General features: G+C 35.8%; 1 protein-coding gene across 1 annotated transcript in view; it reads left to right on the top strand.

Annotated features, from left to right (window-relative positions):
* The window catches only part of GPM6A (glycoprotein M6A), a 330,169-nt gene that overhangs the window by 174,133 nt on the left and 131,209 nt on the right, over positions 1-24,827 (top strand). The window lies entirely within an intron of this gene.

The following is a 24,827-nucleotide window of genomic DNA, read 5'->3' as shown; positions in this document are numbered from 1 at the left end:
GTGCTCCTAGAATACACAGGAAGACAGACAAAATACATAACAATAAAAAGATTAGAGAGAATCAAATCTGCTTTAATTCAGAAATGTTATGGTTGCATAGAAACTTCAAGATCTATACATTCTTAGAACTATAGGAGAGGTTAGCAAATTTGCTTATTATAGAATTAATTAAAAAAAATAATGTGTTCCTTTACTTCAGTCAAAAAGAATCTGAAAATAAAATATAAGCTTTTTTTTTTTTTTTTGGTAAAAGAAACCAAAATACCTAGAAATAAAAACAACGAAGTGTATGCAAAGCTTTTAGGGATGACATTTTCACATGTTCTCAAAATATATGAAAGAAGTCCTGAGTAAATGGACAGATAGCTCACGTTCATGGAAACTGATTCAATTTTGTAAAGATGTTAATTGTGTCTCACTAACTTTACGAAGTTACTGTAACTTTGATAAATGTACATTATTTCCCCCAACAGTATTTGAAAGCTGATTTTAAAATGTATATGGATGACCAAGGGGCCAAAGTTTTGCTAAGATGGTTTTTAAAAGAATGATCCAATTCTAAGGACTTGCTCTTCTAAATATAAAGTGATTATAAAGGTAGCATGATTAAGAAAATGTGTTATTGACACAGAAATGGACCCATAGACCAATGACACAGAATAGGGAATTCAGAAATAGTCATATTATATATAATATAGTCATATACAGTATATATGTAATATAGAGTTATATATATTATAAATAATAGGAGAGCTTTTACATATGTGCACACAGAGACATACATAAGAATATTCATTGTAAAATTTTCTGCAGTAGTTTAGACATTAGAAACAATATTAAATGCTTATCAACACGTTAGATCTACAAATATCATCAGAAGATTGGGGAAATTAAAAATAGAGCTACCCTATGACCCAGCAATTGCACTACTGGGTATTTACCCCAAAGATACAGACGTAGTGAAGAGAAGGGCCATATGCACCCCAATGTTCATAGCAGCATTGTCCACAATAGCCAAACTGTGGAAGGAGCCGAGATGCCCTTCAACAGATGAATGGATAGAGAAGATGTGGTCCATATATACAATGGAATATTACTCAGCCATCAGAAAGACCGATTACCCAACATTTGCATCAACATGGATGGGACTGGAGGAGATTATGCTAAGTGAAATAAGTCAAGCAGAGAAAGACAATTATCATATGATTTCACTCATTTGTGGAACATAAGGAATAGCAGGGAGATTGGTAGGAGAAGGGGAGGTAAACAGAAGGGGGAATGAACCACGAGAGACTGTGGACTCTGGGAAACAAACTGAAGGTTTTAGAGGGAAGGGGAGTAGGGGGATGGGCTAGCCTGGTGATGGGTAGTAAGGAGGGCACATAATTGCATGGAGCACTGGGTGTTATACGCAAACAATGAATCAAGGAACACTGTGTCAAAAAATAATGATGTACTGTATGGTGACTAACGTATCATAATAAAAAAAGAAGATTGGGGAAAAAGATGTGGGAAGATACATACAATAAAATACCATTTATAATCATATCAAAACCTGAAAAGCAATACTAAATAGTGTGTATGTAGCTGTGTGTGTGTGTGTGTGTGTGTGTGTGTGTGTGTATATACAAATTTATGAGAACAGTATACAGGAATAAACCCACCCTGAGACTGATTGGTGGTTAACAGGGCTGAGAGGTAGGATTGGGGGAAATAAAGAGTAGAATGCAGTTAACAAAGGGGCACGGTAATCTTTCAATATTTTATTTTATATGTTGAATGATAGACATACAGGTATTTATTATTATGTGTAATGTTATGTCTGAATTAGGACTTTGTGAGAAGAGCCTTAGCTCATCTTAAATGCTCTTGTGTCTACTACTTATGTAAGTGTAGGCAGACATAGGGGTGGTTTGAAGAATGTTCTTTGGAGTCAGAAAGCCTAGGTTATTTTGTGTAAAGAATTGAACCTTTCTGTGCCTATTTCATTATCTGTAAAAATGAAGATAATAGGAACTACCTGATAGGGTTATTTGAAGATTAAGTGGGGTAATCATAAATGCCTTGAAATACCCCCACATGTCAAGGACTGAGCACAATTTTGGTTATTATTATCATTATTGTTTCTATAATATGTTCCAAGCACTTGTCTAGTTGTGTCTCTCTTTGGGCTGAGCTCTTGGCTCTGTGAGAGCTGGGAACCCGCGTCATGTCCTGATCACCCAGCCCAGCTTCTGCTACATGGTAGTCAGTGGATCAATACAAGTTGAGTGTGTGATGAGCTGTGCATTTGATTCTCTGGTGAGCTCAATTTAAGTAGCATTTCCGAGAAAAAAAAAGAACCAACTTGGGCCATTTTTTACTATCTCTTTCTCAGTTGGTAGCAGAGTTTGGATTTTGAGCTGCTAAGCACAGGCCACGCGGGTCACAGCACTGCTTTGTGGAAGCATGCTTTACCCGTACTCTCCTCCCCTTCCTTGTCCCCCACCTAGCCCAGCATGGTTTCTGCATGTTTCAGGGAAAACATATTCTCTAGTTTGCTAGCATTTTGGAGAGAGACAAAAACTATTTAGAACTTTTAAAATTTTTAGCAACTTTTTGGTTTACAATAAATACTTATAAATGATTATTCTTATTTTGGAAGGGTAAATTTGATCTAAGGAGTGTCACTCCTAGAAATTTACTCTCTCTCCTTATTATAATCAGTGCTTATGACAATGTAGCTTTCCCTTAGTAAAGGAAATGGGACACACAATAATTTCCCACTCGCTATTTTGTTTTACTGTTTGCTTTTTGAAATATCTCTATCCTTCAGCTTTTCAGGCATGGCCTCTGTTGTATATGAACACAACCCGTATCTCCTGGAATTATTGTAAATGGTGTCCACACTTTAAAACACTTTGCGGAAGCTGCCAAATGTAAGAGACAGTGTATTTTAAGCCATGAATTTATTCACTCATTCGTTATTATCATTTCATTTATTTATTCATGAGTTTGACAAATATCTATTGAAATCTTGCTATGTGTTTGCATTGTGGGAGGTGGATATAGTCTCTGACCTCTTGTGGGCTGCCGGCCAGTGGGGAAAATAAATGTAAAATGCCAGCTTTGGAGAATAACTCTGTAATGATATATATTATCAGTGCTGCAGGAGGCCTGTTCTCTGGGTCAGGGAAGTTTTGCCAGGGTACAATTTATTTAAACTAAGATCTGATAAGTGAGTTGATCTCGCTCTCTAAGGGTGGAGGGAAAAGTGTTTTAGGCATAAGGAATAACATTTAAAAATAGACAGTCTGGGGAAATGAGGAGATCAAGTGAGTGAGGAAGAACTGGAGGAGGTTAGGCTTGAGAGCCAGGCTCCTGCTGTGTCATGCCCCATCTCTCCCACCAAACTAAGTAGGTTGAACTTTGTCCTAAGAACACTGGCAAACCGTTGACCAGTTGTAAATAGGACCATGACATTGTCATGATAGCAGCCTCGGCCAACTCTGAAAAATACAGAATGAATAGATTCAAGGTGAAGGTCTTAGGGTGAACGAGCCTGAAAGAACTAAAGGTAATTTCTTGGGGTGACTAATAATGGGTTTCTCATCTTCTCCATTTTAAGACTCCAGTCCTCTAGGGCAGAGGACTGGTCTCTGGAGTGTGTCCTGGCCTCTTCAGTCACACTGGGAACCAAGACTCAGGGCTGGATTTTCCCACACAAGACTTCTGAACACCTTGGGGATAAGATGCCTCATAAACAGTAAAAGAGGGTTTCTGCCCATGTGGCCAGATGTTAGTCCATTCCATGTGATCAGAAGAATACCTCTGTTAATGAGCTTTTGAGTGTTCAGTTTCAACTATCTAGAAAACCTTTCCTTCTCCCTTCCACCCCGTTCTTTTTCCTGGAGAATATCATTTCCTTCGGGTATCAGGTCAGATCAACCTATACCTTCTAGAAAGCAAGAAATCTTCCTTATCAAAACTAAATAATAAGTTAGGTATCCTTGCTGTAAACTCATGTAGCAACCTGTGCTTTTTTATCCCAATTAGATATCACTTGTCATACAATGTTGTGATTTTTTACTTGTTCTGTGCTATTAGACTGTGAACATCGTCATTAGGGCTGGAATTTTTTTGTTAGGATCTCTTGCTTACAGCAGGTTTCTATGTATATAAGAATGCTAAATAAACATTTGTACAATTAAATAATGAAAAGGAATAGGAATAATGATACTTAAGTTTAGCAAGACCTCTAAAGACCATGGTCATTCTGTGAATCAACGGCATTATACAATTATAAAAATACAAAGAATGTCATGCTACTTTTATAATACATTTAAAACATTCAAGTGTTCGTGGTGGTTTTAATTTTCTTTAAAAAATGTTGTGGAAGTCAGCTTCTGACCTAGAGCTTAAACCAGCAGCCAGAAAGTTTCTTTTTTCTTGAAGTGTAGGAAAAAACCAACTAAGACATTTCCTTTTCAAGATAGTGTTGGATCTGTGTCTGAAACATTTGAGGAAATAAGGCAGTTCTCAACAACATTCATGTCTATACTATACTTGGTTCATGGTTTCACATGTCTGTTTTGTTATCTGACTCAAAGACCTTAAACATTTTTTTGTCCACTTCTTAAAGTTGTTGCTGTATTTGGAGCCATCAACATGTTTCATCTGCAACGCTGTTTACTAACTGTATTTTGAACATTGTATCACAGTGATGACTGAATTATATAATAGAAGAATATGTAGATATTTTCTTGGTTTATATAATGAAATGTTTATAAAGATAAGATGAGGTGTTAAAGAAAGAGCCAGCTCCAAATTAAGGTGACATAAGAGAAATGAAGACTGAACGGGTTTGGGTTTAGTGACTGATGTGTCTTCTAGCTTGTGCAGTAAAAATGTAATAAACATTGTAAATATTTCTGAGACAATATTTGAAAGGGAAATCGTATCTAACATTCATTATCCTATTTTTAAACTACCTAGTGAACCCACACCACATATTTTAAGTAAATGACTACAATAGTTGGGTAAATGCATTGTGGTGTAATGGAAAGAATATTAGATTCGGGCATCTCATCATTTCATCTTCTAGGTCTTATAGGAAATCTAAAAGAAACGGTGTTGTCCATTCCTAAGGCTCATGTAGTATATTTTAGGATTCATACTGTTCATCTACAATAATGCCATTCATTTCTGTTTTCTAACTAGTGTTCAGATACTTGGTTGTTCAAAATATTTGTAGTTCAAATGAGATCAAGATTTTAAGACAATCCTAAAAACAACAATCAGCCACAGCATCTCACCTGCCCTCAAATAGGGGGAGAAGGAAATGTGGAATTCATGTTTAGTGGGGACTGAGTTTCCATTTGGGAAAATGAGAACATTCTGGAGATGGATGGCGGTGATGGCTGCAGAAGGTGTGACCATACTTAATACCATTGCACTGTACACTTAAACATGATTAAAACGGTATGTTTTAGGGGCGCCTGGGTGGCTCAGTTGTTGTCTGCCTTCAGCTCAGGTCATGATCCCAAGGTCCTGGGATCGAGCCCCACATCAGGTTCCCTGCTCAGCGGGAAGCCTGCTTCTCCCTCTCCCACTCCCCCTGCTTGTGTTCCCTCTCTTGCTGTGTCTCTCTCTGTCAAATAAATAAAACCTTAAAAAAAAAAAAGGTATGTTTTATGTCACATATGTTTGACCACAATAAAAAAAAAATAATCTTTGCTCACTGACAAGTCATTGCCATAAGAAAGCTATGTGTGTGCATGTTTCTGCTCATAAGAATCTGTTTAGCTTGGATTTGGGGTGGTTCTTCATATATTAAAAAAATCAGAATAAGTTGCCATTGTCTTCTTTGGTTGATCATTAAAGGAATTTGTTGGTCTGCCGCAAAGCTTCCAGAAGAAAAAGTCTAGTTTTTTCCATCCATCTTTTCCAATGAATGTTTTTCATTTCCCCATCATTTCCTCTCTTTCCTATGCATGGTGGAAGCAAAAGCCTTGCACTGAGGCTGAGGTGTGAAGATGCTGGAGACACTCGTCATGGAACAATGTAGGCAGGAAAAGCGGCTTCCATGGTCAGAGCATTAGATAAGAAATCACTGACGTGGGTTCTAAGACTTACTTGGTCCCTGGGTCGCCTTGAGTCTCAGTTTTTGTCCAGCACGAAATGATGGAAAAATAATACTTTTCCCATTTGTTTTATCAATGGGTTAATGCGTGTGAATGTGTTTTGTAGATTGTAAAGTGCTTTAGAAATTTAAAGTGGCATCATTATTTCTACTGCCATTACTATTAATGATTTTTCACTGATGATTTTTTGTGGTATAAAATGAGGAAAGAATATAAATGAGGAGTGCTGCTCCATTCCGTTTTGACTAAACGCCAGGTTATGTCAGCCTAGGGATAAGTTGGAGCAGAGATGCTGCTATGATTTGGCTCTTTGATTTCCCTCATGGTTTCTTTCTTTCAATCTGTGCCCTGAGCAAGCAGCTTGCTCACAAACCCTTGAATACAGATTGAAATATATTCAGAAGAGATAGGGTTTTTTATTTATTTGAATTATATTTACCTGTGAGTTAAATTCATTTGACTAGAGAAAATAAATAGCAGATGACTGTAGAAGTTAAGAAGGCTAAGCATTCTTTTAGGAGAAATCATGAGAAATATAGTAGAATGTTGTACAAGAATTGCCTTGCCTCTAAATAGTTGCTTTTGTAATGATTTCGAAGGTGGCGTGTATGTAATGTTACTGACCCACTTTAAAAAATATGTGAAATATATGCTCTGATGTTGTACTGTGGATAATTAAGATGTGAATTATTTTTCATTAATGGTAAAGAATTAGTGTGTGTGTGTGTGTGTGTGTGTGTGTGTGTGTGTGTGTGTGTTCTCCATGTGCTTGCTTATTTGGACGTGGAGACAGAGACAGGGATTCTTCCTGTTTTTATACTTTATACTCTAGTAAGGGTTTATGCCCTCTTGAAAGAGAAATTGTTTATTTTCTCACTATACCTCTAGTGAAGTACTGAGACTCTTGGATTGTGCCCTGTCACTCAGTGGGTTGAAATACAAATGCTAATTTATTGCCAGACTGCAGGGTTGTGATTTGCATTCCAAATCAGACTGCAGCTTCCCATTATAAATTGCTTATCCCGTTGTTCCTTATCTAGAATTTGTTCCTTCTTCTGTTATCCTACTCATTCCCCAATAATGACCCTTGAAACAATTCCCATTTAAAAAATTAGATTCCCGTTTAAAATCAGCAGTTTAAGTGGACTAAAATTATAACAATAAATTACCAAGACATCAATGGATGTCTTTTTAAAAATTTCAGTGTTTTTCTCTCTTTCCTTTAAGAATCTTCTGGCACGGAAGTAAAATAGTTACTTAAAATATATCTTTCAGGCTTAAAGGTTTATACTCATTCTTTGGAAAACCATACTTTTATATCTTTTTCAATCTGAAAGGTATGAGTTTACAAAACCTCTGTTAATAGTAACCTCTTACAGATAAACTCTGAGGTGGTTTAATTTCATCCTTTCTTGCCACTTTTAAATCAAATTAACTAGATACTCAGAAAGCAGAGCAAAGGAAAATGCCTTTTCACAAGGTATCTGACTGGTGAGAAGCAGTACTGCGGCATAAAGAACCGGCAGGAATCCGGGCTTTCCCACTCTGGTGGCAAAGAGGGGGAATCATGGGTTGGTGGTCTGCTTCATGTTAGGAGGACACCCCTCCATCTGTTCACAGCTCAGCCTCTTTCCAATTTAAAGCCCAGATTTCCATACAAACCTCAATTTCTTTTCCCCATTTTAAATGCAAAGCAAGGCTTGTGAATCACAGAGTCTCGGCTACTGGGATTCAGACCAAATTTCCCCCCAAAATTCTCAGGCTATTTGCTTGAATACCTGCTTACAGTGGTACACAATGGGCAGCTTTGAGAAGAAAAATTGATAATCTTCACGGAAGAGTAATTTGAATGAAATTACACTTGACAGCCTGTCTCCAAGCAAACAAGAGGCGCGAGGGAGCCTTAGCTAAGCTCCGAGGACTTGCCCAAGCCACTGCTGTGGGAGCTTCCCAGGGAAAAAAAATCACCAGTTTTTCCAACATCTAATTGAGCTTTTGATTAATTCCGTGTACCAGATTCTACTGAAGAAAGGTAGCCATGGAAGAGAATATGGAAGAGGGACAAACACAAAAAGGTACTGTGCTAAAAAGGGTTTGTTTGTAACTAAGTAATTATTTTGCAGTTTCCTTGTTTGCTTTAGACACTTGCCAGTAAGGCTAATGAATGTTTCTCTCTTGGAAGGCAATTTTTTTTTTCTTTTGTTTCCCTTTTAGCCTGTTCCTCACTTGTAGTAATGTCTGGCTTGAATGTTGTCATTATTTGCAAATCTTTCAGATCTAAGTATCCGGATGCGTAGTCGAGTTTGGTGATAAGAGCATTGCGGTATTGTTGCAAACTCTTTCTTACACCAGTCTTTGTTAATGTTCCTTTATTTCATGTTTTCATGCTTGTCGAGCTGGGTCAAGGGACTCCTGGTGTGAGCCACAGACGCAATATTTGGAGCTAGTTGTTGCTAAAAATCTGATGATGTAACCATTATTGATACCTTTGAGTGGACATCTGATAGAACAAAGACCAAGCGTATATTTATTCTATTTTCGTTGGTGCATCTTAAAAGAATCTTTTTTTTTTTGCATGAATGCAATCTAGTTTTAATATAGATGGAGCAAAGGTTCATAAATTTTCAGAGTGAATAATGATGTTAAGGTTTTCCTTTCTATGGAGTTGACCATAATCAACTTCTGAGTAATAGATGTCAAGGGTATTTTCTTGGTATTTTATGCGTTTTTAAGCCTTTGTAGCTATACCTGGCTGTATAAATTAAATTGTCGTTTTTATAGGTTAAAAATGGCCAAATATTGACAATTTCAAATGATTCAGATGCTCTAGAATTGTGTGTGTGTGTGTGTGTGTGTGTGTGTGTGTGTGTGTGTGTGTGTGTGACACAAGTGGTAGCTTTGGAGGGAACTGTATCTCTCTCAGGATCGGCAGCATTTTCTCTCATGCCTGTTCTCAGGCTTATGTAATGTTATACAAAACGCTCTTGTGTTCTCAGGATGGAAAGAGTGACACAGGTATTACTACACAAAAGTAATACTGAAGAGTAGTACTGGAAAGATTTAGCTACCAAACTTGATTTTGAATGTATGTAAATGCATTATTTTAGACAACCATATTTCATATGAAAAAATCGGTAGTTTGGAAACATAGTGCAGCTTTCATGATTTTGAGCCTTCAGCTTTGCTGAGTCTCTTAACAGATACACATACACACACACACACACATGCACACGCATGCACACACTCAACACATGTATATAATCAAACACTATTGACATTAAATATTTAAGTGTTTTATAAAAGCAATAGAGGAAGTTAATAGATAAGGTAATGTACAATTTTAGTCACTAGCACACTCGTTAATGATACTCTGTAAAGAAACACAATAATCTACATAGATATGTGATCTATTTTTTAAATAAAGAAATCCTCAACTACCTTTATTGTGTGAACAAATAGCTTAAGTATTCACCAGTGATTTGAAATGGCGAATTTTCATGGTAATTTTTACCTTTAAAAGGCATCTCCGTTGACAATTTTACTTTAGGAATAAAATATCTTATTTTAATATTTTTTTATAGCACATAAGGAGACTGCTTCTTGGCAAGGTATTTTGTGCAAGGAAAGATAAACTGATAATTTTCACATAGAGAAGTGATATTCATTGCACTAAATAAAATTTTGAGATAAATCATGGATTGTGGTAACAGGTTGAAATGTCTGAGCAAGCCTTGGTAGAGGCAGGAACCGAGAAAAATGATGTAATTAGTTATGATGTTCTTCTCAGGTAACACTGAAAATCTTCCCTTCATGGGGGTGGAAGCAGCAGCAATGTGATGAGGGAACGTCCTGTTGCAGCGGGTTTTTTGTTTTTTGTGAGTTTTTTTTTTTTTTAATCATTAACGTGTGCATATTTAAATCAGGAACAGTAGAGGAAAACAATTTTTTAAAAATGAAAAGTTGTATAATGGTCTATCAGTTCATAAAGATATGTAAGTAAAATATCTATGATTAAGCTTTCTTTTTTATTAATTGTGAAGATTTAACTCTCATCAATCCTGGTTTATTCCTTTCAACTATGCCGATGACACCTTTTCTATATAAGTTTGTTTTTAGAGAGTTATATTTGCACATAAATGCTCTCTATACAAGTACAGGGGTAGAGGAAACAATGCAGTTTGAAAGGATCTAAGTTGAAAAGCTATTTGACAAGCAGATTAATCATAAGAGATTTTTCAAGAGTTTAGGTGGACAGATTTAATGATCCATCTACTTTAAAGCAAAACAGCACTTTGCATTAACTTTCATGCTGTCTTTCTTAAATTGCATAGAATTTTCTTAGGTAATAATTCAGATATCACACAATTCTCTTCCATTTGAAAGATGCTCTCCTGTCCCTTCTTACAATTTAAATCTATTTTTCTTTGTTACAAATTAGAAAGATTTGAATTCACATCAGTATTTATCCATGTCAGTTTCCAAATTCAACTACAATATAAAATGGAAGCCAGTGGTTTCATAAACATATTTGAAAAAATATATAGTTGATGCCTAAAGACAGAAAAGATCTTCCATACGAAATATAGTTTTCTTCATAACGAGATCTTCCTTCCCCATTTAATCTGTAAAAGGCAAGTGAAAGCAGTCCTAATATTTACTGTAATTTAACTATATATGTTCATCCTGGAAGAGAGGATAGTTTAAAAGTATGGGTGACTTCACCAGTCATTCTGCTCAATGGCTTGGTGTGAAACTGAAATGGGGTCATTAATCTGTTGCTGCATCCATTTCTGCCACTGTCCCAAAAGGTGAGTATCTCATCGTGCTGAGTGGGAAGCTAGTGTTTTAAGAAACATGTATGTTTTTGTAAAACATGCCCTCCAAAGGAAAGCTAATTATTTGATCTTGGGTCCAACCAAAGCAACAGTATTCTGATATTGGAGAAAAAAAGAGGAAGAGGAAAGAAGCTATTTTTAACTCGGCCCTTAGGTAAAGCCATAATAAACCTAGCATCTCTGTTGTCAAAAATTGAAGTACATGGTCATCCAATCATGACAACAAGGGTTTCAGTTACTGTAGGGGGATTGAGCAAAGTGCATGAAGAGATTTTTACAAAGACTTAAAAGGTATACATTTATGACTTGTAGGCATGCAACTTTGCCCAATCCTATGGGAAAAGATGTAAATGACTTAAGTGAGTCTGATCATTAGTGAATTAGTGAACGTGTGTTCGGGTGGCCAGGCAAGTAGGTGACCATTACTTTATAGACAACCTCAATGAACGAGTTACTGAATTAGGAGGAGGTCGAAGCTGCTGAATTAAAGATTAGAAGAAGTGACAAAATTATACAGAGATAAAAAGGAAATAGTACTGAACAGGAAGAGCTAGCAAATCGCAATCTTCATAAATTAGCTGAACTGTTCCAAACATCCAAAAACTTACTGACTTCATTTCTGAACATGAACATCATATGAAACAAAGCCTCGAAATTACATATAATATACCAGAAATGTTTCATCGACTCAAAAGATAATGGCTAAAGTGCTCCCATGTTTTTCTCGTATAATTAGCAGCAGTGTATGAATCTATATGTCAGCTTTTTGAGCTAAACAGAGGCCACCACTGCCTCCCTTCCAACACTGATGCCTGGTTTACCCTCTCCTCAAGAGAAACCAACCCTTGGTGGCCCTCGAGGACTACGTCACTAGAGGAAGTAGAAGTTCAAACTCATGTGACAAGGCATAGTTTCATCATCTCAACACCGATCATACGACTACTGTTTAATGGCCGCCCTTCATCCATCTTTAGCCCAGCATGCATGTGTCCTGTCAGCATATCCTTAGCGTATTAAAACCAACAAGAATATCGGGATGAAAGGACAGTACACAGGTTTCTTTTTTTCTCTCTTTCAATCTTAATGTTTATCTCATAATTAATACTGTACAATTATGTTTGACATGCCTGCTTGTAATTACGTACTTTTCGTTTTACGTTACGCGTTTCTACATGCATCACCATAAAGCAGTGGACACACAAAAGCATACACGTCATATTTATGGGCTGACTGAAATTCTTCTCGAAAATTTTTTTGACTCATGTTAGTTTTGCCTTGAAAGATGACTTTGCAGCCTAACCCTTCTTGAGACAGACATCATCCCTAAAGAAAAGACACCACTATATTAAGTGAAAAGGGAGGTAGCTTTGCTTTATGACAAAAGAGGATAGTGGGCAACTTAAATCGCCCGATGATTTCCATGCCAGGTAGTGGCCTAAGGACTTATGTAAAGTCCTTCACAATGACCTTAAATGGTGAGGAAACTAAAAATCAAATAGGTTAATTAACTTGACTGAAGTCACATAGTAGCAAGGAGGAGAGCCAGTCAGATTGAGGCCACACCCTGCAGTGTACTGGATGTCAATAATGGCCTGCCTACCACAACTTCTCTTAAGTGGCTATGTTTCAACCACACACTTCTGCGGCACTAATAGGCCATGCTCTATAATTTATGGCTGTGTTCATTATCATCACCTATGGCTTTTCTGGCCAGATGTGGACAGCTTTGCCAAGGGCAGTCAATCCCTGGGTGTGCCAGCAATCTATCACTTGTGAGTCTTTATTCCAGAAAGATTAGCTGGGTCAGTGGGACTCCTCTCTTGAGAATTGAGAAAAGATGATTCTCAATGTGCCCCAACCGTCTCTCGATTGCTCCAAATATCATTATAGTGACTGAGCTGCCCATCCCTCAGCTAATCTGAGTGAATCTCTCTGTTCTTTACAATCAGAAGATCTTTAAATAAAACAAATGTCCAGATCCTTTTAGGAGTCTTATGTAAAGAGGCTTAATGTTAAGAATTTTTCCCAACCTTAACCTGCTATGTGGCAGATGAACCAAATGTATACTTATTGTATACTTAAATCTCAACTTGACACTACTCTTTATCCTAGGTAATTTTGAGTTTTTCCCTCACCAATCATTTTTTGTAATTGAATAATTAGTTCAACCTAAAACCACTACCTACCAGTAAGCAAATATTGGTAGTAAAATATTTTGAGAACCATTGCAAAGAAGTCAAAGAACCAAATGCATTGAAGTGTTTACTTTATTAATAGAATTAGAATCTTTAATAGTATATCATTGAAATCCATAGAACAGTGGCTAGGAAAATAATGATCATAACACCAAAAACCTTTGACTAGTCATTTAAAAAGAAGAATTAATTAGCCTCCTTTTGCATCTTGGATGTTGGCTACTTGCAGACTCATGAAAAAGGGAATGGATTTCATCTCAACAAATATGTCAGTTGCCTTCTCAATATTTGAAGAACAAAGCCAGAGGAAACATAGAGATTCAGATTTTATAAAGTGTGTAGGAGAAATCTGTCCTGTGATTTGACAGCTGTGCTTTTACTAGCAGTTAATACTGGAGTCTAAGAAATTATTATCATGTGGTTATTAAATGCAGCCCTAAGATACTTGCTAGTGGGGAACATTAGGTGTATTTTTCATAAGACTCAATAGATATTCCCTTAACTTCCACATTGCTTTGGTTATTATGACTTCTGCAGTTTAGGCATAATATTTTAGAATTTTGTCATCTTACATTTTTTTGGATCAGTTGCTTATGTTTTTTTATAACTGTGGTGCTATTTGTCTCAGAGTTCCAAAATGCTCTATAACACATGTTCCACCATCTTGGTAGGATAGGGTACATAATTGGTTTCGTTTTACAGTATCATTAGAATGAGTATATTCACTTTTTAAAATGGAAGTGCTTGATATACTTACTTCATTTTCTCCCTGAATTGAAACTTAATCTTAAAAAGGAGACTAAGTGAGAAGTCCAGTGTAGTGAATTAAGATATTGATACAGAATGTACCTAAAGTGATGACTTCAAAATGGTTCTAGAAATTAATTATTCCTTAATTAGTCCACAATGCAAATGGCTCATGTGTGATTCATAGAATATGGAAAATAACTGCTAGCTTGTCAATTTTGGCCTCCATTTTCCTTTGAACATAAACCCCTCCCTACCATGCAGAATGTTTGACAGTTTCCTTTTTCATACATTGAAGACAGACTGCCTGGCTTGTTTTCAAAGTCCTTTTGGATATCTTCCATACTAACAGGTGGCACAGCTGTGGATTAGCTGACATTATGAAAATAATTCATGTTTTCCCATGTGTTCTCTATTCAAGTTGTGACCATTGTCTTGGATATTCTTAATCTGAAAGAAATTTCCTTCTGTGCTCTGTGAAAATAAAAGGAAAGAAAAACACAAAATAACTGACTTGTTTCTTTCAAATTGTGAGTGGGGAATTTAACTTTAGTTCCAGATAAAAGTCAGGAGCTAATTGGGATGTGTTGTGGAGTTCATTGGGGAATTAAGTTACAATATGAGCAAATCCGAGGTCAGAGGAAAAAGGGAGGATGACTCTTGGATTTTAAATGATGTGTGTTCCTCAAGTATTAAGTTAGATCAACATGTCAGAACATTACTGCTGTGTACGACAGACTAATTTCCAAAAGAAAGACATTCTGGCACATAGTTTAAATCACTTAATGTTTTTGCACCTAAATTTCTATCATACGAGAAATAATCTTTTATTATACTTACCTCTACAAAAGAGAGCATTTTGATAGAATCTATCTCTGAGAATGATGTTAGGAACATAAAACATACATTCCCTCCTATTATGGAGCATGCATGCTTTTTACTTATTCTTAAGTAAAAGTGAGCCAGTTGAAAAATTTTGCTAATTATCATTTTCCACTCTAATAATAGAAATTTCAATGTTTTGGCAAATGCTTTCTCTCTATTTTAATGCAATTTACCTAATCCATTAGAAAAATTCTTTGAATGATGAATTAACTATTTTTTAATAATATAACATGTAGAAGAAAAACTTTATAATTGTTTATGTTCCTTTATGGTTATTTGATGAGAAAGAGTTCTAGTAAATAAGTCAAAAAAATAATACATACCCAAATCCCTTTCCCCAAAAGCATAGCCATTTTTTTTCAGTTTTTGAGATGCCTGTCCACATTTCCTACATTACTAGATATTTTCATTTTTTTAAAGATTTTATTTATTTATTTGAGAGACAGCATGAGCACGGGGAGGGGCAGAGGGAGAGGAAAAAGCGGACTCCCTGCTGAACAAGGAGCCCCATGTGGGGCGTGATCCCAGGACCCTGGGATCATGACTTGAGCCGAAGGTAGACACTTAGCCAACTGAGCCACCCAGGAGCCCTGATATTTTCATTTTTAGTAGTCTATATACCATATCAATTTTGTACTTCAAGTTAGTGATTGCACATCTGAAACATAGCTAACTGCCTTTATTAACATGATTATTTTATTAACAAAAATAGTAAATAAGTAGTTAATATTTAATAATCCAGGCACTGTTCAAAGCATTTCATATCAAGTACCTAGTGTCAATATATGCTAACATTAATTAATAAATTTTGATTATAGTTTTCTTAGCAGTATCCAATGTCTTTTTACTTGATGGACACACTCTTTAGTCAATGGATATTTAGTTCAAACTCAACCCTACAGAGAACAGGAAGAAAACCTCCTACAAATATCCAAAGAATAAAGAGGATTTTAATGACATGAGATAGTTTTAATTTCAGCTTTGAGATAAAGTGGTTCTAGTTAGAAAAATTATTTTTTCCCATAATACTAGCATTCAAATGCAAATTTTGGAATTCTAAACCAGGAATTTCTTTTTCCATGGTAGTAAAGAATTGTATTCATTTTTGTTAAAACACCTTCACGTATGTTGCAAGTAGAATGAATTTAAAAAATATAGGCTTGAGCATTGTTTGTGCAATGGAACTTGTATACATGACATTAAGTGTGGCTTGCCTATTAAAACCAAGCTCAGGCTCTGAGAAGTTCTGATAGTCTTCAGTAGCGCCCACATCTTACCAAACCCAGATTAATTTAATGGTTTGTTTATACTTCAGAGATTCTAAATTATAGATATTCATCAAATTTTTAAAAATCTCATCCTTTTATAGTAAAAGTTGACACTGAATGCTACTTATAGAATAACTGAATTTGAAACATTTTAAATTTCTTTACTCAACCACCCGCAATAGAAAATTATAATTAAATTGTAAGATTTAGAATTCAGAAACAATATGCTAAGATGTTCTCTATAAACCTCAGACTTGTAGAAAAGCCAGCAGTTTTTGTAGTCAGCTTTCATACTGATTGGCCAACTGACTTGTGGTTTCCCAGATCAGATGACTTGCTACAGTCCTGACTCTTTCTTTTGACTGAAACTCATTTTCTCTATAACTTAATCTGTATTAGTCAGTCCTGGTTTTTTGGGAGTGGGTTTTTTTGGAAATATGGGAAAACCCATATTTTGGGGGGATTTAATTTTCTCTACCATTATCTCTGTGTTTTAACTTGAGTTTTAGATGGAACAGTGACTTGGTGGCTGGGCCTCTCATCATTTTTACAGCATTGTAGGAGTCTGCTAAATTCAAATCGGTCTCCATGTCTCCTTTCCTGTCTTCCATAACACACTGTGACCATTTAAAACATAACTAAGCAAACTTTCTTGAGGCAGAGAGTCAGTTTCAAAAATTAAAGGATGCAAAAGGGTTCACCACTTTTTTGAATTGTTGGAACAATTATTTTCTGAAAGTTTGTTTAGCATTTAATGAATGGCTTCTCTTATCATTTATCTTTTTATGTAGTGTATGTTATACCCAACTCCCTTTTCAAAGTACAAATCCCTTAAGGGAATGGATTATCTTTTGTTCTCGAACCTAACCTGCAAGGTGCTCTGAGTACAGCCCCATTCATACATCATGATGAGGTGATGATGATGATGATGATGACAGTAGTGGTGATGATGATGGTAGTGGTGGTAGTGGTTGGCGATGGTGAAGGAGACTAGGAGAAGAGGAAAAGAAAGAGGATGGAGAGGAAAGAAAGAGGAGGAAAAAGAGGAAGAAGAAAAAGGTGATGTCAACAATTCAGTCTAAAGAAAGAATGAAATCCTTTTCTAAACATAGACAGATCTTATAAAACAGCTAACCCTAGCTTGGAAAAATGCTGCCACGACTCCCATTTTGTGTCCTTAGATTAGAATTAAAAGTCTTTTATTTTTTTACCTAAAATAGCATTTGATAGCAGCCTTCATGAAAATGAATAGATTTTCAATTATATTATTAAAGAGCCCACATGAATATTACATTACAATTCCAGCAATTAAGTGAAATACATTGAGCTGTCAAGTTCAGCATATGGTTCCTGAAACCTGGGAAGTTAGTCTCACAACATTTTATAAGATGCTAATAAAGAAAATATAGCATAGTGGTGTATGAGCTTGCTGACACTAGGCTCACTGAGTTCATTAGTTAGTGTTGATCAAAGAAAACAAAATTGCAGAAGAAATAGTTTAAAATCATAGAGGACAATTTAGTAAGATAAGGTCTTTCTAAAGCTCTATCCAACTGGTCCATTTTCAAGATCATAAATTTAAAGGCTAGCATGTCAATGAATAACAATTCCCTTTACCATTTTTTATGCTTTCAGTTTTCATATTTTTATCAGTATGCAATCTTGAACAGTTACCTGATAGTTTGGTGATGACCAAGGCATAGTCTAAAAGCTCTAGTCAATGGGATGTGAGGAGTATTTCATACAATATTGAAGGAACATCTCTCTCCCTGCAGTTTTAGTGTACTAATTTTTTGGTATACTAACCACTAATTTATGCTTTGGGATAAATGTGATACCATTGTTTAGCAAAATTGAGAGTGAGTTCTTCCTGGAAGAACATCTTAAATTATGTTGTGTTTTATATGCCAGGTGTATAGCCAGGCCAAAAAGTATAATCTTGGGAAAAGATTATATATCTTTCCATTTATTTATTTATACATTACTTTTTTAAGATTTTATTTTTTATTTATTTGACAGAGAGAGAGACAGCCAATGAGAGAGGGAACACAAGCAGGGGGAGTGGGAGAGGAAAAAGCAGGGTCCCAGTGGAGCAGGGAGCCCGATGCCAGGTTCCATGAGGGGCTCCATGCGGGGCTCCATGCGGGGTTCCATGGGGACTTAATCCCAGAACCCTGGGATCACGCCCTGAACCGAAGGCAGATGCTTAACGACTGAGCCACCCAGGCACCCCTATTTATACACTATTTTTTACAGTGATTTGCTGCAATCTCTGTCAAATAAATAAATAAAATCTTTAAAATAAAAGAAAGACAGACTTAGGAGCTGCTAATAAATGACATATATGGTTCCTTCATAATGATGTTTGGTAATATTGTCTGTATATCAAGAGGGGCCTCTGTTTTTACATGAATATTGAAAAAAATTTACTCATCGTTTCTGGTAAGTTGGAGGGAAAGTTTGTACCACACTCACAGTTCTACCATCATTATGATATCTGGCCTCAACTCTAGTACTTTATTTTCTTTCAAATTCTGCAGTGATGCAAAAGCAACATTATTATTACCTACTGGTGTTGAGGGTCACTTCAGCCTGGATTCCACATGCCTCTCTCCCACCAAGCACTGAATAATTTTAAAATATTGAAAACACAGGGGCGCCTGGGTGGCACAGCGGTTAAGCGCCTGCCTTCGGCTCAGGGCGTGATACCGGCATTTTGGGATCGAGCCCCACATCAGGCTCCTCCACTATGAGCCTGCTTCTTCCTCTCCCACTCCCCCTGCTTGTGTTCCCTCTCTCACTGGCTATCTCTGTCAAATAAATAAATAAAATCTTAAAAAAAAAATTGAAAACACAGAGTAAGGTGCCTAGGTGGCTCAGTCGGTTAAGCATCTGCCTTCATCTCAGGTCATGATCTCAGGGTCTTGGGATCAAGCCCCACATGGGGTCCCTGCTCAGCAGGGAATCTGCTTCCCCCACTTCCCCTATCTGCTGCTCCCCCTTCTTGTGCTTTCTCACTCTCTCTCCGTGTCAAATAAATAAATAAAATCTTTAAAAAAATAATTAAAAAATAAAATAAATAAAAAATAAAAATACAGAGTAAGTTTTTAAATCTAATATACTCTATTTAATAAAAAAAGATCAAATTCACTGGTCACTCTTTTCCATCTGTATCAGCACATCTCCTATTTATTGTCATAATCACTTTGCTTCAGCCTTAAGTATTCAAAGATATTTATCTTTAAACGTACTGGGTAATTTGTGGCTTACTTGACTATATTATAGATGTATTAGGTTAAACCATGTCAAATTGTTAATATTAGACAATTTTCATCTGCCAAAAAAATGGTACTTTAATATATCTATACTGTTAGTATGTACATTTATGGAAACTTTTTAAATGTGTTCATCATTTCTGTTTAGAAAACAGAAAATATTACATGATATGGCATAATTAAGATTTGCATATTATATTTACATGGAGTATGGTAAGCTCATCAAACTTTTTCTAAATTCTTTGTGAGCTCCTTAACTTGCTGTGTTATTTTCCCTTTTAACAAAAGTTGGCAAAATGTTTGGAGATTTTATTGTTCAATGCATTCATATATGATAGCAAAGATAACATTTTTCTCATTTTTGAGGTCACATGACCTCAATGTTTGGTACTTAGGGGGCTTCTTAAACGTAGTACTAAATTAGGATGTATGGTTTATTTTGCCTGTCTCAGAGCAGACAGCATGTTATTTCATCTAGAGAATGAAATATCTGCTTTGTTTTTCCCGGTATAAAACAACACTCCAAAAATCATTTTCCATCTATGTGGCATTATTCAATGGAATCTCTTCCCCCACAAGCTGAGAATGCCATTCTGTCATGAGTGGTTCTTATTTATATTGTCTATTATAAGTTTACAAAGCTGTTTGGGATCCTTGAGGGACAAAGAATTACATACCATTTCAATATGAAATGTAACCCAGACATTAACTTGAACTATTACGTTTTTGGTTATTTTGATGTTTTATTGTGCAAGAAAGAGAAGCCTTCAATGAAAGAGTCTTATGATCTATGGTTAGAAATAGTATGAAGCCATAATTTAGGCTTTGGAATGGACAATAACTAAGGACAGCACTGAAGAACACTGAAATGCCCATTATTGAATGTAGATACATAATTTTACCTGTAAATTTTTTTTTTAATGTGGGTATGAGAAAAAAAAATGGGAATGGATAGGAAAGAATGAACTGCACCTGATCTTGCTATAGAATGGACTAATTGTTTTATTTTTTGTTTTTGAACTAAATTGTTTTAGATCAGTTTAGGCCCAGAGGGTGGAGAGTCCCACCCCTAATTTAAATGATTTCCACTCAGTATAATTATATACGGTATTCATATTACAAAAAAAAAAAAATGGACTTACATCCATTTAGTTAGCATACATTGATTAAGTAAAGGAATTTATTTCTCCAATCAAGATTTTGGGTTAGATTTGGTACATGTGTAATTTCATTTTTGTTGTATTTTATATATTCTGTTTAGCTATTTATGTTCCATCTTGTAAAGTCTCAAAGAATATTCCTCTTCAATTTCTGTGATAATGTTTACTCATCTACTACAAATTACAGTTATTAGAATCATTTGATGACTTCTTGATCACTTAGAAGTCTTTGTAATTTTTTTTATTGTACTCTTAGAATCATTTTATTTGAAACAAGGGATTTTACTGTTTCTTTAAAATTCATTATTAAAAATCCATGTTGCTTAAGAAACCATAATAAGGTGAATGAAAAAAGAGGTAAATCTGAAAAATATTTGAATCATGTTCTTATCAAAAGGGTTCTGCATTATGCATTTTGACTAAAGAGTTTTTGTTTGTTTTTTGAAAATATGTTCTATTTCTAGGGTGACAAAGGGAAGTGTTTTGGAGGTGTCTATTGGACCGCAGCCCTCTTCCTCACTATGATATTAAAATTTTTAATTTCTATATAAAAATATCAATATCTCTCTTCCCTATATGTTTTTACTTTGTTGCACTCTTATCAGTCTTTGGAACAGCTGAAGAGAGAAAACCCTGGCATCTGCCTGAGATACCAAAGGGGAGGAAACCAGACAGGGTTAGAACACAGGGCTGGGAAAGAATAATGTTGTTCCCCCTTTTGCAAAATGAAAAAAAAAGAAAAGAAAAGAAAAGAAAAGAAAAGAAAACGGAAAGGAAAGGAAAGGAAAGGAAAGATGTTATTACGTATCAGGACACTGAAATCTTTGAACTCTCTGCTCATAACTAGCCTCAGGCAAGGATTTCCAATTTCCTTCATTTTCTTTCATGTGAAATACAGCTGAGGATTTGCCAGAAAAAAATTGAATACCTCTTTTGGAGCCGTGTAAAAAATGCATTTTATATTTCCCTGGGTAAAATTTCTTTCCTGAGGAAATTCACCATTTTCTAAGGAGAAAATGTAGGCCACAAAGAGAAAAAAAAAAAACCCTTACATTTCAACTGTGTGCTACATTTGCCCTGATGAAGAATGGACTCCAGTTTAAGAGCTTAACAGAAATGACACATTTGAGAAGAGTAGCAAAAAATTAAACCTATCTGTGTCAATAAAAGAGTTAAGTTGCCTCCACACCATCTCCCACCAAAAAATAATTTTTAAGAGTTTTTGTGTAGTTTGTAAATTTTTGGTAAGGCAATGTTTGGTAAATTTGCAAAGAAGACGGCAGAAACTCACCACATTGTTTGTTGTAAAACCAAGCTGTGCTCCTTTCTGCATTCCATAACCAAGAACTTCTGTCTTGCTATTTAGATTAAGCAATACTACAATGGGGGTGTTCATCTACCCTGTTTAAACAGATTATAAATATGGTGTATTGGGTGTTATTATGACATTCAGTTTAAAGATAATCTTACTGTTGAGTTTAAACAACTGAGCTCCCTCAAAAATTATTAAATAACAAACCAACAACCTTTGTGAGAAGTGAGGTGATGATTTTGCCTTAAATTGCTGGAAATAAATACCTTAGAAGAATGATTATTAACTGTACTTTGCAATGGACGTGCTGTTTTGGTGCCTTTGGGATTTCTGTATCTTTGTAAGTTATACAAGTTGTAGTAGTACCATAGTCTAATAGAGAAGTTTTCTTGAATATCACCTGTTTTAGGTGTGTTGAAACATAGATTTCTGCCCTCCTTCTACTTCTGATCTCAGTTTCTTATTCAGTAAGTCTGGGGTGGGGCCCAAGAATCTGCATTTCAAACATTTTCCCAAGTTTACTATAGTCGCCAATCCTGGGACCACACATAGAGAACCACTGGTCTGGTAAATTATTGCCACTGTGTAAAACGGTGAATTTCCCAACTGAAATTTATAATTTATATATCAAAATAAGGATATTATGGATTTGAAATCCTAAAGCCTGAGAGGAAAACATAGTCAGAAATGGCAGTCATTTAAAATGAGAACTTTCTAGATAATAACCCCCAAATTTTGCTTTTGAAAATCAAAAGGGTTTTTGAAATCTATGATCATGAGCATAAGCTCTTGATTACTTCAAAAAGTGGTGTGAAATGTGCAATGATACACAGCCTTCCATCTGGATGATTCAGTAGATATAGGAGGAAATTATAATCATGGGATGAAGGGGGAAATTGACTAAGATAGGAAACTTAGAGTTACTGAAAATGCTAATGCATGTAACAATAAAACAGTTCTCGTGTGTACATGGGAGCTCAGTTGTTAACGGGGAGGGTCTCAACGTTGATTCTGTGTCATTCTGGGCTGTCATGAACTGTTGCTCCTGTTAATACCAATGTTAGTCTCACTAGCTATTTAACAAACATCATAAATAAATTTTATGTCAGAGGTCGTGAAAGAGCGAATAAAGGCCAGCTCTAAACATAGCGAAATGGTTATAAATATTGTAACTAAGATCACAAGGCATTTTACATTTAAAAATTAAATAAAATTAATATTAAAATGTTACTGTTGAAATCCCTGTTATTACCATGGGTTATACGGTTATTTGTTTTTTGCATTCCTCTGTTAAAATGTACCTATATTTTCTAGAAGAAACAACTGAACATTTTTCACACACTGGAAGGGAATATGATGTTGGACTAGTTAATTTTTCTAGAAAAGAAAACTCTTAAGAATCTGAGGTAATTATTTTACTGTGAAAAAATGAAAACATAAGCTTAAACACACAAAACACAGCTCGGAAATTTATAGTAATTGGTGAAATTATTGTTTGGATCAGGGCAACTTTCAAAGTGAGTTCAGTATGCACTGGGGAAGGAAATGCCTATGGGAACTTATTACCTGTTCATTAGCTCAAAAGCAAACAAGCAAACAGTTTGCACCATGTAAGACCTTGAAGACTGTGCCTTCCATTCTGTACTGCCCCTAAGAATTATACCTCACTACTTACAGCAAGATTCCGAGATGTAAATGTCACCGCGAAATTACGATCTGTTTTTGGTAAACACAACGTAAAAGGTTTGTGAATGCAATAGAATAGCAAATAGCTTATATTCTAGCTTCTCCTTATTCACAGTGAAAATCATAAACTGCCAGAGGGAAGGTAGTAGAAACAACCAGAACAATTCAGCTATGGATTCCAGTCCCAATTCTGTCACATGCTGACCATGTTTTTAGGTCAGATAACTAAATTCTGATCAACAGACTTAATTTTATCATCTATAAAATAGGAAGAATAATATCTATATGTTGGGATTGATGTGTTATTAAATGGGATAATTTTATTAATTATCCACATGATTCATACTGCTTGGGAAATTGTAGACAATCAAAGTGGGTTTTTATTAATCTTTTAGAATATGCTATTATTTTCATTTATTGTGTTATATTGCCTCCCTATGCATGCTACAAGCCACCTCAAATCAGCAAAGTTTTGTGATTACACATAGATAATTATTTTAGAATGACTATGTGCCAACCACTCTTCTAAGTGTCATTGAACAAGGCAGACTATAGAATGGGTCTTTTGATGTGGTAGTGGAGACAGATTGCAACCAAGACAACATCCAGACATAAATAAATAGATAAGTAAGAAACTATCAGTGATATGCTTACGAGAAGATCAGAGAAACCTGTTAGGAAGTGGCTGGATTGCAACCAAGCTCTTGACTGTGGCTGTGGTCTCATCTGAAAGCTCCCGCATGGGAGTGGATCTGCTCAGTTGCTTAGTCACATGCCATCTTATGGGCAGGCTGCAATTTCTTACACATGCGTCTCACTACAGCGTTGCCTTATGACAGGGTAGCTGGCTTCTCCTGAGCAAAGGATAGAAGAGACTTTGGAAGAGAACATGCAAGATGAAAGCCATAGTGCTTTTGTAATGTAGCTTGGAAACAACATTCCACCACTCTGACATAGTCTTACATTAGAAGCAAATCAAGAAAGGTAACCCTTATTCAAGTGGGAGAGATTCGGAAAGGCACTGAACGCCGTAAGGCAGGGGTCACCGAGGACCACCTCAGAGGTTGTCTGCCACAGATATCCACAGGTGCCTCAAAAGCAACATGTCCAGAATGGAATTTATCCATTTACAGCAGAATCCTCTGTACATACTTTGTTCTCACATTCCATCACTTCTGTCACCATTTTATATATGCTGCATGCAAACTTGAAAGCCCAGGTGGTCAGTACTAATACCTTCCACATTCTCATCTATATCTGATTGCTCATCATATGCTTGTTCCTCAGAAATGTCTCCTAATGCTGGCTTCCCCTCTTCATCTGTTCAGTTGCAGCCTTAAGA

Source organism: Ursus arctos, unplaced genomic scaffold (assembly GCF_023065955.2).
Source record: "Ursus arctos isolate Adak ecotype North America unplaced genomic scaffold, UrsArc2.0 scaffold_27, whole genome shotgun sequence".
Lineage (NCBI taxonomy): Eukaryota > Metazoa > Chordata > Mammalia > Carnivora > Ursidae > Ursus > Ursus arctos.
The sequence above is the reverse complement of the archived record's forward strand: the minus strand, read 5'-3'. Positions and strand labels throughout refer to the sequence as shown.